At 43.5% G+C, this 17,329-nt stretch overlaps 1 non-coding gene and 1 pseudogene across 1 annotated transcript; both read right to left on the bottom strand.

The window, feature by feature from the left end:
• Positions 1-15,644, bottom strand: part of LOC128592409 (condensin complex subunit 3-like) — a 35,771-nt pseudogene extending 20,127 nt beyond the window's left edge.
• Positions 15,645-15,798: 154 nt separating this feature from the next.
• LOC128592924 (U6 spliceosomal RNA) lies at positions 15,799-15,909 on the bottom strand. The gene has a single exon (XR_008382133.1). It is a non-coding gene; the product is annotated as a U6 spliceosomal RNA (small nuclear RNA).
• Between the last annotated feature and the right edge of the window lie 1,420 nt (positions 15,910-17,329).

The following is a 17,329-nucleotide window of genomic DNA, read 5'->3' as shown; positions in this document are numbered from 1 at the left end:
CCCAGTTGCCCTACATCCCTGCCTTTGTTATCCAACAATGTTTTAAGTAAATTTTAAAGCCTTATTCATTTACATTCTCATAAAACTCACATAACATAAAATCTGCACCTTGGCAACTTTTAAGTATATATTTCATTGGTGTGAAGTACATTCACACTGTGTTGTCACCACCATTTATCTACACAACTCATCTTGTAACTGCAACTCTGTCCTCAATAAACAAAGACTCCCCAATTCCTACTTCTCCCTCTGGGAACCACCTTTCTATTTCCTGTCTCCATTAATTTGAATTAGCTGAGTACCTTATGTAACTGCAATTAGACAATATTTACCTTTTGAGACTGGCTTAGCAGAGTGTCCCCGAGGTTCATCCATGTGGTAGCAGGGATCAGAGGGATCTTTTGCTTCTAAAGTTGAACAAATGTTTCATTATACATACAGACGCATTTGGTTTACCCACTTCTCATTGGTGAACACTTGGGTTGCTTCTGCCTTTCAGCTATTATGAATAATGCTGCTACAAACGTGGGTGAAATAATACCGCTTTGAGATTGTCCTTGGAATACCTTTGGATGTATACACAGATGTGGGATTGCTGGTTCACATGGTAATCCTGTTTAATTCTTTATGGAACCTCCATACTGTTTCCCAGAGTGGTGACCCCATTGTCCTTTCCCTCCACCAGTGCACAGAAGTTCCACTTTCTCCACATCTTCACCAACACTCACTGTTTTCTGTTGCTGTTTGGATAGTAGCCATCCTAAGGAGTGTAAAGTGGTTTTTCCTTGAGGTTTTGCTTTGCAGTACTCTGGTGATTAGCACTGTTAAGCATCTTTTTACAAACATATCAGTCACTCGTATATCACCTTTTCAGAAAAATCTATTCTGAACAGTCCTTTGGCTGTTTTTGAATCAGGTTATTTGCTTTATTGTTGTCAACATATAGGGGTTCTCTAAATATTCTAGATATGAACCCCTTATCAGGTCTATGAAGTACAGGTATTTTCTCCCATTTCATAGGTTGCCTTTGATCTCTTCCGCCCTTTGACACTCAGAGTCTTTGAATTCTTTTTATTCTTTTTCATTTTCAGACACAGAGTCACTTTGTCACCCTGGGTACAGTGCCATGGCATCATAGCTCACAGCAATCTCAATCTCTTGGTCGCGAGTGATCCTCTTCCCTCAGTTCCCTAGTGGCTGGGAGTACGGGTGACAGCCACAATGTCCAGTTACATTTAGAGATGGGGTCTTGCTCTCACTCAGGCTGGTCTTGAACTCCTGAGCTCATGCAATCTACTAATCTCAGCCTCCCAGAGTGCCAGAATTAGAGGAGTGAGCCACCACAGCTGACTCAGCTTTTAGATTTTGATGTGGTCCTGTTTACCTACTTTAAATATGTAACCTGTGCTTTTGGTATTATGGGTAAAAAAACAGTGGCAAATCCATTGTCCTGAAGCTTTCCTCCTATGGTTTCTTTTGGGAGTTTCAGAGTTTCAGTCCTTAACATTTAAGTCCTCAATTCACTATGAGTTAATTCTTGGGTATGGTGTCCCGTCATGGTCCATCTTCACTCTCCTGCATGTGGATGTCTGGTCATCCCAGTACCATTTGCTATAGAGACTGTCCTTTCCCCACTGGGCTTTCATGGCACCCGTGTAAAATCAGTTAACCATCCAGGAGCAGGTTGATTTCTGGGCTCAGCTTTCTCTTCCATTGCTCTCTAAGTCTGCCCGTGCCAGTACCACTCTGTTTTGAACTCAGGAGCTTGTAATGAGTTTTGAAAACAGGAAGTGTAAGACTCCAAGTTCATACCTTTTCAAGATTGTTTTATTTGGGTGCCTGGAGATTCTAAATGTTTGAACCTTTCCTAAATTTTCTTTGGTTGTTACACTTCATTTGTGGAATCTTAAGTGTTTTCCACATATGAGATCATGTCATTTGCAAACTGGTCATTTTACACCTTCCTTTTCACTTTGAGGGCTTTTATTTCTTTTTCTTACCTAGTTGCTCCTTCAGTTTTTGGTGACTCCAGATTACATGCGTCCAAAACATCCACTCATAAGTCTTTTTTGCTATGTTAGTCTCCAAAATCAAGTGCAAGATAAAAATAGTACTAGGCTTTATAACTATCCGTGTATTTTGCCTTTACCAGACATCTTTATTTCTTCATCAGGCTTAGAGTTCCGTTCTAGTGTCCTTTCTTTTCAACCAGAAGGACTCTTTCCATTGCAGGGTAGGGTTGCTGGTACCCACATCTTGGGTATCTGACAATGTCTTAATTTCTTCCTCGTTTTTGAAGCACAGTTTCTTGGATATTAAACTCTTGGTAGACAGACCCCCCCCCCATGACATTGAATATTTCAGCCCACTGAAATCATGGAAAATCATGTGATAAACAATGGGGGAAAATGATGGTAAGAGTCATCTTCCTAGCAGCTCACTAGGTGTTAATTAGGGACTTTATTGGGTATCATATACCCCAGAATATTTCTATACACTAGTGGATAGAATCATGTACAGTATCATGATAGCAGCTATTTGTAGCATCCCTCCAACATTAATTCAAATTTAAAGTAGACGGAACTGGATACTTCCCATAGAGGCATAATGAGGTCTCTAAAAGTCAAAAGTTATTATAGGTTTTAAAACTAAAAGTGAGAAGGCTATGGAAATGTACAGGTTTTAATTTCTAATAAACCAAATATCAATCTCTATAACCCATGTAAATGAGAAGCACGTGTTTTCTTTCAAGAGGAAAATGTTTTTGCCCCCATGTAAGGAAAAAAAAAATACCCTGTGTTATCCCCAGCCCTGATTGGTTCATTTCCCCCTGCCTCTGACCTCATAGAGAGCCATTGAGGCCAAAACCTATATAAGCGCCTGTCTGAGCCTGGGTCTTTGGTCGTTACAGCCCAGGAAGCTCTTTCGGTGACCTGTGGACTTGACCTCAGCTAGCGTGTTTCCTTGATCGTAGCGCTTGCAGTTATCCCAGTGAGTAGTTTAGCATAGTGTACATAGTCTTCTTAGCGTAGTGTTATTTGTTTTCTTAGTATAAGGTCACATATTATTTTTATCCTAGTTAGCTTTCATTAGTAGTGTTAGCATATTTAGTGCCCCAGTTATTATAGTTTATTAGTGTTTGTAGCATAGTGAGTATTAGTTGTTGTTGTTGTTGTTAGTTATTTATTGTAGCTTATCTAGTGTAGTGTTAGTGTAGTCAGGCTCCCCATGGCGCCTGGGGTGTCCTCCGTGTCCCTGGACAAGGAGGTCCTCCAGGACTATGAGTTCTTACAGACCATTGGTGAGGGCAGCATCGCTGAGGTTAAGCTGGCCCGTCACCGTGGAACTGGCACTTTGGTGGCGGTGAAGATCATCAACAAAAGCCGTATTGCTGGCCTCATGTCTGTGTCTGCGGAGCCTGACATCATGAAGAGACTGGACCATCCCCACATCATCAAGCTGCTGGAGGTCAGACAGGGTAAGGAAAATATGTACCTGATTATGGAACTTGCAGCCTGTGGTAACCTGGGTGAGAGAATAGACGCATATGGCCAGATGGAGGAGGAGGAGGCCCGAGCCATATTCTTGCAGCTACTGAAAGCCATGGAGTACCTCCACCAAAAGGGCATCGTGCACAGGGACCTGAAGCTTGAAAATGTTTTATTTGATTCCCAAAACAATGTCAAACTGGCTGACTTTGGCATGGCCACAACTTTCAGCGAAGGTAAGACGTTCAGAACCTTTTGTGGGACCCCCCCTTATTTGGCCCCTGAGGTTTACCTGGGCCAGAACTACAAAGGGCCAGAGGCAGAAATTTGGAGCCTTGGGGTCATCCTCTATGTAATGGCAGCCGGGACCTTCCCATTTAAGGGACGGGACCTCGATGAACTAAAAACATCGATCTCAAGAGGTACCTATGCTACACCTGGTTTCACTACCCCCAAATTAAAATCTTTCATCCAAAAAATCCTAACCCTTGACCCCAGCAAGAGACCCACTATCAGGCAGATGATGGAAGACCCCTGGATCCAGTCTGGGCAAGAGAGGATGAGGTCACGCACGGCAGCAGACATCCCACCAGAGGCTGCCATGACACTGGAGACAGTCACTCCACTGGAGGCAGTCACCCCACTGGAGGCTGCCACCACACTGGAGGCCGCCACCCCACTGGAGGCAGTCATCCCACTGGAGGACGCCACCCCACTGGAGGTAGTCACGCCACTGGAGGATGCCATCCCACTGAAGGCAGTCACCCCACTGGAGGACGCCACCCCACTGGAGGTAGTCACGCCACTGGTGGATGCCACCCTTCTGGAGACTGCCAACCCACTGGAGGCCACCACCCCACTGAAGACCCACACCCCACTGGATGCCGCCACCCCGCCAGAGACTGCCACCCCACAGGAGACCATCACTCCATTTGAGGCTGCCACCCCACTAGACACCTCCACCCCACCGATGCCCAGGCCCAGTTGTGCCCCCCAGGCTGTCCCCGTGTCCTCTCCCTCGAGCCACCTTAGTAGAGGCCCGGCAGGAGACACGGGAGCTGAGGGAAGAACCAGCCATGACCCCTCCCTTCCAGCTGGGCAGGTAGTGGAGGATGAACCTACTGAACCGGGCCAGGGCCGGCGGGGGTGCGCTAGGAGGATTGTGAACTTCTTTCGGAAAATGTTCTGCCTCCCGCCGGCCCGAAAGAACCGCCACCGCCGGAACAAGGTGGTGCCTGCAAACAGCCAGGGGACCTGAGGCCGAGACCAGGAGGCGAGTGTGGGGTGATCAGCCATGCTTCCTTCTTTTATTTCTTATTGGATTTTCAATAAAGAGATTGAAATTGTATCTTTTACTGTGTGTACATGTATTCGGCACAAGGTGAAGTTCAGGTGTGTGTGGAAAGCTAACATCCCCCTCCTGGCAGGCAGATGCTGCATGCTGTCACTGATGTGTTGCCTCAGAAGAGCTGACCTCATAGAATGTTTGTGACACGGGGGTGGGTGGCACAGGGAGGCATGGGGGTTAGTCGCAGCGAACAAATGTTCACACAGGATGAAGAGACCCTGATGTCTGTTGTACAGCACGGTGACCAGGTTAAGGAGAATGTAGGCCACATTTCAAAATACCTGACAGTCCACTTCAAATGTCTCCTTGGAGAGCAAGAAGGTCCTGACCTCCTGGGATCCTGAAACATGCTGTGGGAGGTTGCCCATGCCTGGACTCCCAGCTGGGCGGGGAGTCACACAAGTAGGACGCAGCCTGCAGAGACCTCCTAGCCACAGTGCAGCCAGCTGAGCACAGCCTGGTCTCCCGCCCTGCCCCAACCAGCTGGAACAACCATTGAGCCTGGACCATGGCTCTTGGGCACTTGTCCCCTCACTGCCCTTCTCTGCTTTTTCTTCCATGGTTGTGGGTGGCGGGACAAGAGGGTTCTTAGTCATCTCACTCCTGTTTCTTCCAAATCAGTATAACTACATCCTCACTCCAGAAAGCTGAGTCGTGGGTGTTTTGCTGTTTTGGGTCCTCCGTGCATAACTGGGGCTGTGCATACTTGGTGCAGGCAGCCTGGAGCACAGTAGTATTTGTAGTTAAGGAGAAACAGTCAATGGAAAGGGGCCTTGAGGGAACTACCAAGGTCACCCAACAGCCACAGAGGAGTCTCTGGGCCGTGTGCAGGGCAGAGACGCACACACTGTGCATGGGCACCCCACACTGATGTCACCTGGTTAACATGTTCACAAGGAACAATGGGGACTTGAGGTCCTGCTGGCCTGTGCTGATTATCTCAAGTACGGTAACATAGTCCTGTGAACCAAACTACATAGGGAGTCAGAGTGACCTGGCTGTGGTTCCCAAATTGCCCTAGGGGACCACTTGTCCTGCTATGTTGTCTTTCTTTCTTTCTTTTTTGGCCAGGGCTGGGTTTCAACCTGTCAACTCCCGCATATGGGCCCAGCGCCCTACTCCTTTAAGCCACAGGCGCTGCCCTATCCTGCTGTGTTTTCTGACTGATGAGTGTAGCACTTGGACTTTCCTCTGAGATCTTCTCTTCTTTTCCTAACAGTAGCACAGGTGGGTCACTCTAAGAGGCCTGAGCCAGGTGTGGACCTTTGGTCCCCAAACAAAACCATTTCTGTGTTCAGTCCTTTCTTTGCAAAAGCACATTTCACATTGATAGCCTTTGTTGTTGTTGTAACCTGTTTTTATCTTTTTTGTTTTCAAATGCATACATTGAATCAACTTTGAAAAAACATGTAAGTTAGATGACATTACACATATATTTCCTCACAAGGGGCACGTTTCATGCCTTTTTCATAACACATCCTCCTCCCTGGTTCACCCCATATGCAGAACCATGTGTATCCTGACTTCGAAACTTTACATCACCAGTGACTTTAAAGTGTGTGAAAACCCTACAAAAGGACATTCTGAATTGTCCATACAGAAATATGTACATGAATGAGCATGGACTTGTAATAAGATAGGTTAAAATATTAGCCGAGGAGTATATTTTTGAAGCTGCTTCAATTGCCTGGGGGGTCATCCTCATAAAATTCTCGCCCAGACTGATTGCTTCAAGGGTTTTCCTGCACTCTCTTCTAGTATTTTTATAGTTTCATGTCTTAAGTTTAAATCTTTAATCCAGTGAGAGTCTATCCTAGTTAATGGTGAAAGGTGTGGGTCCAATTTCAGTCTTCTACAGGTTGCCAGCCAGTTCACCCAGTACCATTTGTTAAATAGGGAATCTTTTCCTCACTGAATGTTTTTAATTGGCTTGTCTTCTGCACAGCCAAGAACACAGTAAGTAAAGCAAGCAAACAGCCCTCAGAATGGGAGAAGATATTTGCAGGTTATGTTTCTCCAACAAAGGTTTAATAACCAGAATCCACAGAGAACTCAAACGTATAATCAAGAAAAGAACAAGCAATCCCATCGCAGGCTGGGCAAGGCACTTGAAGAGAAACTTCTCTGAAGAAGACAGGCGCACGGTCTACAGACATATGAATAACTGCTTATCATCTTTAATCATCAGAGAAATGCAAATCAAAACAACTTTGAGATATCATATAACTCCAGTAAGATTAGCCCCTATCACAAAAACCCAAGGCCAGAGAAGTTGGCATGGATGTGGAGAAAAGGGAACACTTCTACACTGCTGGTGGGAATGCAAATCAATACATTCCTTTTGGAAGGATGTTTGGAGAACACTTAGAGATTTAAAAATAGATCTGCCACTCAATCCTATAATTCCTCTTCTAGGCATATATCCAGAAGACCAAAAATCACATCATAACAAAGATATTTGTACCTGAATGTTTATTGCAGCCCAATTCATAATTACTAATTTATGGAAAAAGCCTAAGTGTCCATTGATCCTAGAATGGACTAATAAATTCTGTTATATGTACACCATGGAATATTATGCAGCCTTAAAGAAAGATGGAGACTTTACCTTTTTCACGTTTACATGGATGGAGCTGGAACATATTCTTCTTAGTAAAGTATCTCAAGAATGGAGGAAAACGTATCCAATGTACTCAGCCCTACTATGAAACTAATTTATGGCTTTCACATGAAAGATATAACCCAGTTATAACCTAAGAAAAGGGGGAAAAGGGAACAAGAGGGGAGAGGGGAGTATGTTGGACGAGGGAGGGTGATTGGTGGGATTACACCTGCGTTGCATCTTACAAGGGTATATGTGAAACTTAGTAAATGTAGAATGTAAATGTCTTAATACAATAACTAAGAAAATGCCATGAAGGCTATGTTAACCAGTGTGATGAAAATATGTCAGTCTATAAAACCAGTGTATGGTGCCCCATGATCGCATTAATGTACACAGCTATGATTTAATAATTAAAAAACCATAAAAATATGTATATATTAGCCAAGGCCCAGCAGATATTAGCCTCCAAAAAGTACATTAGCAAATGTATTTTTTTGAAGGCTAATATCTGGAAAATCAAGGATGCTGTTGGAAGCCTATGTGTGATCCTTTGGTTTCTTAAAAAATGAATATAATGCTAATCACTTCTGTCTTTTGTTAACCGAGTTGGTTGAAGCTAATATGTTGACTTAGCACAAATAAGGCTAATGAGCTGAGGGCAAGATTTTGATATTTCAGAGGATCTACCTATGAAATAAACTGCTGGGGAAAATACATAAACTTGAAATTATTTGGGGTTATCTGTGAACTCCAGCTCTATGTATATTCCTGTAACCTGTGGTTGATAAAGCCATTTGTTCAACAAATATTTGTTGAGCACCTATTGTATGCTTGAACTCAGGCATGTGGTATCCTAGGAACAAGGCAGTGAATGAAACAGACATGCTCTTCATAAGGCTTTCTGTTGACTTCATAAGGCTTTCTGCAAGTTTGTTAAGTGATATAAAAGATGAAAAGGAAATCGTTGGAGAATTTAGTGTCTTCATGCAATACAAGATAATTCAGAGTGGCTAGAGAGATAGTTAGGAGACGGGCCACCTCTGTGTTTTCCTAGGAGAGCATACCGTATGCCCCTCACTAGCAGTGTCTAGAGAAATGTGCAGACATTGTATCCCTTTTATTTATATGTATTCAATTTATTATTCTCTGATTTAAGAAATCAGGCATTCACACTAGAAAGACCTACAGAATTCAGCACATGAGCATCTTTGTCAATACATACAACTCAGATGACCTGGCTGCTCTCACCCAACCAATGATACCAGAAATAGTCCTACTTATCACAGATCACACCAAGACAAATCCAGTGTTTTACCCCAACTTCCACTCAGGGGACATAACAATGAGCCCTTTTCCCCCAACCCTTCCCAGCCATTCCAGTTGCTGAGGAGGCAGTCCAGTGGGGAGTCCCCTGAGATGCTCTCCCATCCCATCATGAACTGACATTTTGTCAGACATTGGGGAAGGGAAGCCCCTAAACCCGGCTGAGAACTCCTATGTTTCCACCTTCCCTTCCCCCTCCAAGTTAGCAAAGTAATAATGGCCTAACCCAGCCAAGGCAGAATTAATGAGACTGGAAAACAAACACAGAGGCTTGCCCAGGAAACACCCAACACACTGATACAAATGTTGTAACACCCAGAGGACATCTTTTCAGTTAGGGGTTCAGGCAGCTGGGAAGCACCAGAGAAAGAGTGAGACGAACTTAACCAGAGAAGCTGTGGAATCCACAGAGGCTTGTAATTTACCTTCCACTTGGCAGAGGTAGGGGAGGGAGGAGAGAGACAGAGGTTCTGCTAGTTTAGGGATCAAACACAGAAATGGGGAATCAGGATACCGGGAAGACAAGTCTGCCTTGATGTCTAGTAAAGGCAAAAGTCAGGTGAGAGCTGAACCCAGGGCTCCAGCAGGCTCCTGGTGAGCTACAACAGGGCCACGCCACCTGAGTGCCAGGATCACCATCGCAGCCTACCTGCCCCTGAAGGTGAGCCGGGGCCCTTCCCCTCCCCCACCCACCCTCCCCACCTCTTCCCTGAGGTGAATAATTCTTGTGCTCTGATGAAATTGTAAGAAAACCCCAATTGTTCAGAATAGCTTTTGACACACCTCCCTCTGCCTGTGATCTTATGGCTGAAAGCAGGAACTGATGTAGAAGAGCAGAGCCTCCCCACAGGGGACTGTGGGTGCTGACATCCACGTGTTCACATGGACAGTGTTTGACAGGCTTGGCAGGGCGCTGACCTGTGCAGCTGTCCTGACCAAGGCAGTAATGTGTGCTCCAATGGCTTTGAATTGTTTCCACCAGGCATCAAGACAGAGGAGTGCCTCTGGTTCACTCCAGTCCCCTCAAAATCCCTTCAGAGACCAAGAAGCGTAATGTGGCCTTTGGTGTGTTAGATTCGAGGCCTCTTGAGACCTGGGTCTACAAGGGATTCTGCACCTTTTCTGATGTCTGTGAATCCCACTTCCCATGTACGGAGGGAGGTGGCCTTGGCGTGTACAGTGTGGAGCACACAGGCTCAGCTCCACACCAGCCCTGAGACTGCGTCTGGGTCTGACACACGCTCTGAGCTCTGGCTCAATTAACTTCACTGGGCCTCGCGGTCCTCACATGTAAAATGGAGGGGAGACCGCAGTTACCTTATAGACTGTGGTGAGGATTACTGAGCTAATACATGGAGCAGGTGTAGAAAGCAGCCTGGGAGGCAGTGAGCGCTCAGTGAGAGTGAGTAACAGGAGGACAAAGATCTGAGCCTCCCCCCAAGGGGTGTTGTGGAGGCTTCATCCAAGGGCTGCCGCACAGCAGGTGGTGAATGGACCTGCGCTTTCTGTGTCTGAACACTGCCTTTTTCACTAGAGGCCCAGAGAGGGTGAGCTGATGGGAGTTCCTTCTCCTGTGATAGCCTCCACAAGGTCCTGGCTAGGCAAGGAAGCCCTCACATTTCCTGTCACCCAGTGTCAGGCAGTGCTGGTCCCCACAGTGTGTGATGTTTTTTTCTCTCTCTGTCCCATTAGAGGCCAGACAGTGACCTTAGGACCTTTCATCTCTGCCCCCATATACATGGACCCAGTGCCTGATAAAGAGCAGAGACCAACCAAGGGTGGTTTTCTTGAGGGTGAGTGAGTGAGGAAATGTAGCTAGGCTCACCCAGCAGGGAAGAAACCAAGGCCTCCTGATCCCCAGAGCAAACTCTGCAGCCCTTGCAAGTGTCTGCTGTGAGCAGAGGCCCCTCCCTGCTCCTCCTGCCCAGCCACTCAGTTATGCAGCATGTGTTGGTGAAACCTCCCTGTTCCAGCTCTAGGCCAGGAGACGCCTCAGCAGAAAACACAGAAAACTTTGTCCCATGACCTGACACTCAAGCAGAGAGAGAGAGAGATGGAGAAAGACAGGCCACAAACTAATGGTAGAAATCCCAGCTAGGCCAGCAGACATTTTTGAAATACCCTGCCAGACCTTCAGAGTAATGGAGCTTTTCAGCAGGACCCAGGGGAGTTGGATCTTCGGAATCCTTCTTGTCTGCTTGGCTGGAGAAGCAGAGGCCAAGCTTGAGCTCACTGTTGCTATCTGGGATGCAAGGGTCAGAAAAAAGTAGATGTGTCCCTTAGCATGGTGGCTTCCTGATTGGATAAATATGAAGATGTGTTAAGTTAACTTACTGGGAACAAAACCCAAAGTGACAGGGCCTGAATCAATAGAGAACTTTATTTCTCTGTCACGTGTGACATTTCATACAGGGGTAGTTTGGCTGCTCCTTATTCATAAGGGATCCAGATTTCTGTCTTTCTATGTCATCATGCTATTATGTGGCTTACATACTTTAGGGAGATCAGGGTCTAAAATGCCTGCTGGAACTCGGCTAATATATATTTTTTTATGTTTTTTTTTATTATTATTAAATCATACCTCTGTACATTAATGCGATCATGGGGCACCATGCACTGCTTTTATAGACCGTTAGACACATTTTCATCACACTGGTTAACATAGCTCTCCTGTCATTTCCTTAGTTATTGTGTTAAGACATTTACATTCTACATTTACTAAGTTTCACATATACCCTTGTAAGATGCAATGCAGGTGTAATCCCACTAATCACCCTCCCTCCGCCCCCATTCCTCCCCTCCCTTTCCTCCTTCACCATATTCTTAGGTTATAACTGGGTTATAGCTTTCATATGAAAGCCATAAATTAGTTTCATATGGATACTTTTTCTTCCATTCTTGAGATACTTTACTAAGAAGAATATCTTCCAGCTCCATCCATGTAAACATGAAAGAGGTAAAGTCTCCATCTTTCTTTAAGGCTGCATAATATACCATGGAGTACATATACCACAATTTATTAATCCATTCGTGGCTCGATGGGCACTTGGGCTTTTTCCATGAATTAGCAATTACGAATTGGGCTGCAATAAACATTCTGGTACAAATATCTTTGTTATAATGTGATTTTTGGTCTTCTGGGTATATGCCTAGAAGAGGAATTATAGGATTGAGTGGCAGATCTATTATCAGATCTCTAAGTGTTCTCAAAACACCCTTCCAAAAGGAATGTATTGATTTGCATTCCCACCAGCAGTGTAAAAGTGTTCCCTTTTCTCCATATCCATGCCAACATCTCTAGTCTTGGGATTTTGTGATATGGGCTAATCTTACTGGAGTTAGATGATATCTCAAAGTAGTTTTGATTTGCATTTCTCTGATGATTAAAGATGATGAGCAGTTATTCATATGTCTGTAGGCCATGAGCCTGTCTTCTTCAGAGAAGTTTCTCTTCAGGTGCCTTGCCCAGCCTGCCATGGGATCACTTGTTCTTTTCTTGCTTATACGTTTGAGTTCTCTGTGGATTCTGGTTATTAAACCTTTGTCGGAGACATAACCTGCAGATATCTTCTCCCATTCTGAGGGCTGTTTGCTTGCTTTACTTACTGTGTTCTTGGCTGTGCAGTAGCTTTTTAGTTTGATCAGGTCCCAGTAGTGTATTTTTGAAGCTGCTTCAATTGCCCAGGGGGCCCTCCTCATAAAATACTTGCCCAGACCAATTTCTTCAAGGGTTTTCCCTGTACTCTCTTCCAGTATTTTTATAGTTTCATGTTTGAAGTTTAAATCTTTAATCCAATGAGAGTCTATCTTAGTTAATGGTGAAAGGTGTCGGTCCAGTTTCAGTCTTCTACAGGTTGCCAGCCAGTTCACCCAGCACCATTTGTTAAATAAGGAATATTTTCCTCACTGAATGTTTTTAATTGGCTTTTTAAAGATCAAATAATGGGAAGTAGCTGGATTCATCTCTTGGTTCTCTATTCTGTTCCAGACATCTACTTTGTTTTTGTGCCAGTACCATGCTGTTTTGATCACTATTGATTTGTAGTATATTCTGTGGTCTGGTAGCGTGATTCCTCCTGCTTTGTTTTTATTTCTGAGTAATGTCTTGGCTATTTGAGGTTTTTTCTGATTCCACATAAAATGAAGTATTATTTTTTCAAGATCTTTAAAGTATGACAGTGGAGCTTTAATAGGGATTGCATTAAAATCGTTTATTGCTTTGGGTAGTATGGACATTTTAACAATGTTGATTCTTCCCAGCCATGAGCATGGTATGTTTTTCCATTTGTTAACATTTTCAGCTATTTCTTTTCTTAGAGTTTCATAGTTCTCTTTCTAGAGATCTTTCACGTCCTTTGTTAGATAAACTCCCAAATATTTCATCTTCTTTTGCACTACTGCAAATGTAATAGAGTCCTTAACTGTTTTTTTTTGCTGGACTATTGTTGGTATACGTAAAGGCTACTGATTTATGAATGTTTATTTTGTAACCTGAGACACTGCTGTATTCCTTGATCACTTCTAAGAGTTTTGTAGTAGAATCCCTAGTGTTTTCAAGATACACGATCATGTCATCTGCAAAAAGTGAAAGTTTGATCTCTTCTGACCCTACGTGGATACCCTTGATCACCTTTTCTTCCCTAATTACAATGGCTAAATCTCATTACAATGTTAAAGAGCAATGGAGACAATGGGAAACCTTGCCTGGTTCCTGATCTAAGTGGAAATGATTTCAATTTAACTCCATTCAAAATGATATTTGGCTGTGGGTTTGCTGTAGATGGCCTCTATCAGTTTCAGAAATGTCCCTTCCATGACTTAGCAATTATGAATAGGGCTGCAAAAAGCCCAAGTGCCCATCGATCCACAAATGGATTAATAAATTGTGGTATATGTACACCCAATGTACTCAGCCCTACTATGAAACTAATTTGGGGCTTTCACATGAAAGCTATAACCCAGTTATATCCAAAGAATAGGGGGAAGGGGGAAAGGGAGGGAAGGGAGGGTAGACGTTGGTGGAGGGAGGGTGATTGGTGGGATTACACCTGCGGTGTATCTTACAAGGGTATATATGAATCTTAGTAAATGTAGAATGTAAATGTCTTAACACAATAACTAAGAAAATGCCAGGAGGGCTATGTTAACCAGTGTGATGAAAATGTGTCAAACGGTCTATATAACCAGTGTATGGTGCCCCATGATCGCATTAATGTACACAGGTATAATTTAATATGTATATATATATATATAAACTACTCATCATTAAAACTATGTAAAGCACACACACAAAAAAAGTACACATAGAAAAGAATGATGTGAAATACTGCAGAAGTGTCTTGTTTTATGCTATGAACTGATGAAGCAGATGTCAATTTCAACTTGACTCCAAGTCATTCTCATCTCACCATTCCGTCTGCTTGGTGATGGATTTTGTACCTTTTGTTTGTATCCTTGGGGTCGCAGCTCACCTCAGCGGGGTTGATGTGTGTTCTTCAACCTTCTCTCTTGGTCAGCTCTAATCCACCAGGTTACTTGCTAAATTTCTGTTCTGGATGGGAGCCTCTGTGGAAAGCTGGCTTCAGTAAGCCATCTTGTCTCCGCCCCCCTCTATGTGTACTTTTAAAATCTCAAGTTGTTCCATCTTTTCCAATAGGTTTATTTTGGCATCTTCTAATACTTTTATTTCTTCTTTTAATTCTGATGCCCCATTTAAATCCTGTATGGTAATGCATTTTTCCAAAGCTTCTTTTGCTTCAATAAGTTTACTTTTTATTTCAGCAATCCTGAGTTCTTTCTTTCTTATAGAGGCTGGACCATTGTTAATATCAGCAATAACAATGGGAGCCCAAATCTCTGAGATAATTTTCAAAACAATTTATATTCTCTTATTCTCATCTACTACAATGATGTGGGGTAGAGACGAAACCAGAGATAACAAGGTTGTGAGTAGGGTAAGAAACTCCTGTAAAATAGACAGTAAATTTTTCTTTCCTCCTTCTTCATTGGCATCAAAAGATTTAATATTCAATATCAATTGTAGAGCTATGAACTCTTTTGTCATCAAATTTCTAATACAGGAAAAATCACTTCTGTGTTCCTCATTAACAACTGGAATATTCTGGATGTAACTCCATAAGTATTCTGCATATATTAAAAGCTCTGGCAAAATCTGCTCTAAAATTCTTCTCCTTCAACTCCTTTTGATTTCAAATATTCACAAAGAACACACCAATATAGAACAATTGTAGGAGTTAATGTTTCCTCTGAGATCAATGTTCTGCCATCATAGTTTTTATAGATTCCCACCAGTTCATTGAGAGGAGTCACAGAAAATAAGGCATTGAGAACACAGAATGCCACTTCAGAATAATTCTCCACATCCAAATGAGGAAGCAACACTAAGATATTTCCTTCAGAGAAACGTAGCCAGTTTTGGAGAAGAAGCTTGTGCATAGCTTCTTTCACAACATCTGATCTGTCATTAAGACCTTGTTAAAGAACCATTAGTCTCTGAGCAATAGACAGAGCTCTCATATGAAACTTTTCAGCTAAAACTTGATAAGCTAGCTTTATGGCAGCCTCTTTCACATCCTTGGTGTGCCCTACAAAAATTTGGCAAAGTCTTTGCTGATGGTGCAACACAAGATAACACTGCTTGCCTAACTTCTGGGTTTGAATCATTTTCAATGAAAGCAGCATATGCATTAACCACTGGGTATTCATCATCCTTGGGATTCTGAAGTCATAAAAGCACCAGAACTGCCTGTATTCTCACATTTGGAATCTTATCTTTCAATCTAATAAGCATGACTTCATTAATTTTATCAAACACATCATCATAAATCTGGGCATTTTCTGGCATACTTCCTAGAAGCTTATTTATGAGCTGGCACACTCTAACTCTCACTGCATTGCTGTTTGCTTTATGAGACTTTAAGAGAAAAGTAAACAAGTAATTTAAAATGCCACCATCTTTCTTTGCCTCATCATCTCCCATATCTGACCACTGAAATGAAATAACAAACTTTGCTAAAAATAAGTAATGCTTCACAAATTTGTGTGTCATTCTTGCACAGGGGCCAGACAATCTTCTCTGTATTGTTCCAATTTTAGTATATGTGGTCTGGGATCTTAAAGTTCACAAGAATCCTTAAGGGGCAGGTCTCACAGCATCCCCTGACTCCAGTTCCTATGGGATGTGAGAGTCCCTCAGCCTGTCCCAAGATTAGAGTTCTGATTCTGGCAGGTTGAATTAAGACAGCCATTCATTAGGCCCCTGCTAAGACCTTCTCATGACCTTCCCACAATGGCAGACCCCTGGCTATGGAGATGTTCTCAGTATGCTGCCTTGCCAGCCACCAAACCTATGGCAAATCTACTCCAATTGGCATTCAAATATGGTTTCTGTCTACTGTATAAGTCCATCCACTCTTCCAAACTTTCCACTCAATGTGCAGCTTCCCCCAACAACTGAGGTACCAGGTACCAGATATCAACTTTTTGAGATGCTCATAGTCTGAGAAATTAGACAAATGGGAAGAAATAGTCGTTAAAATCCGGTAGTTGCTGTGTGGTTTGCACAGGAAGGGGCCAGACACTGACGGCCCTTAGTGGATCACAGAGCGCTGTAAGTGCTCATTTGATTTCTCAACCTCTTTATCCAATATGGGGCTCCCTTGACACTGTTTACAACATACAAGTGTTTCCTATGGGCCAGGCACCATTGTGTGTTTTTTAACATAATTTTTCAAATTTCTTATCCCCCTCAATACAAGCTAGAGTGGTCTGGAATTATTTCTATTTCCATTTGACAGCTGAGGAGAGGGAGGCACAGAGGCATTTAGTCGTTTGCCTCTAATCCCCCAGCTACTGGGCAGTGAAACCAGTGTGCTTTCACAGATACAACATAGGTCCTGTTCTGTCTGCCTATAGCTGAGAAAAGGTGGCTGTCCCAGGGTCTGACACCCATGACTGTGAGGTTGACCTGATGAAGGAAATAATAAACCTGAACCTGTCCTTTGTAGCCCTCTAGGACATGGAGGAAGAAAGAATGCATCCGTTTCAAATTGTAAAGTCCTGAAGTTTATTGTTATATTTAGCTTTATTATATATCCTAAATAGACCAGGCAATACAAAGATGGAAAGACTGAAAATCTAACTCTTAGTGGTGGGTTTTTCTGGTTCTAATCAGGAGTAGATCTTGCCATTGGGAGTTCACAAAGCCCATGCCAGGTCCCTCTCCTGATGCATAGATAGGAAATCAATGTATAGAGGGTATTCCTGATGATCTTCATGGGCTGGGAACCCCAGCACACACTGCTCAGGCACTGACCTGGCCTGCCTTTTCTTCACTGACCTGGCCATTGCCTCTGTGGGACCTCCAGGCTTCCTTGCACAGCAGCATGCCGTGTGCCCAAACGCCTCTCTGACACAGCCTCACTTCTCCTAGCTCAGTCCGTAGGCCCCAAGTCTCTGGGTTTGCTAGTGCCCTTTGCAGGTAGGTCTGCATGGCCAAAAGCACCCATCTCTCTAGGTTCTGCTCTGCTACCACCCCTAGTTCCC

This window comes from Nycticebus coucang, chromosome 8 (genome assembly GCF_027406575.1).
Source record: "Nycticebus coucang isolate mNycCou1 chromosome 8, mNycCou1.pri, whole genome shotgun sequence".
Classification (NCBI taxonomy): Eukaryota; Metazoa; Chordata; class Mammalia; order Primates; family Lorisidae; genus Nycticebus; species Nycticebus coucang.
The sequence above is the reverse complement of the archived record's forward strand: the minus strand, read 5'-3'. Positions and strand labels throughout refer to the sequence as shown.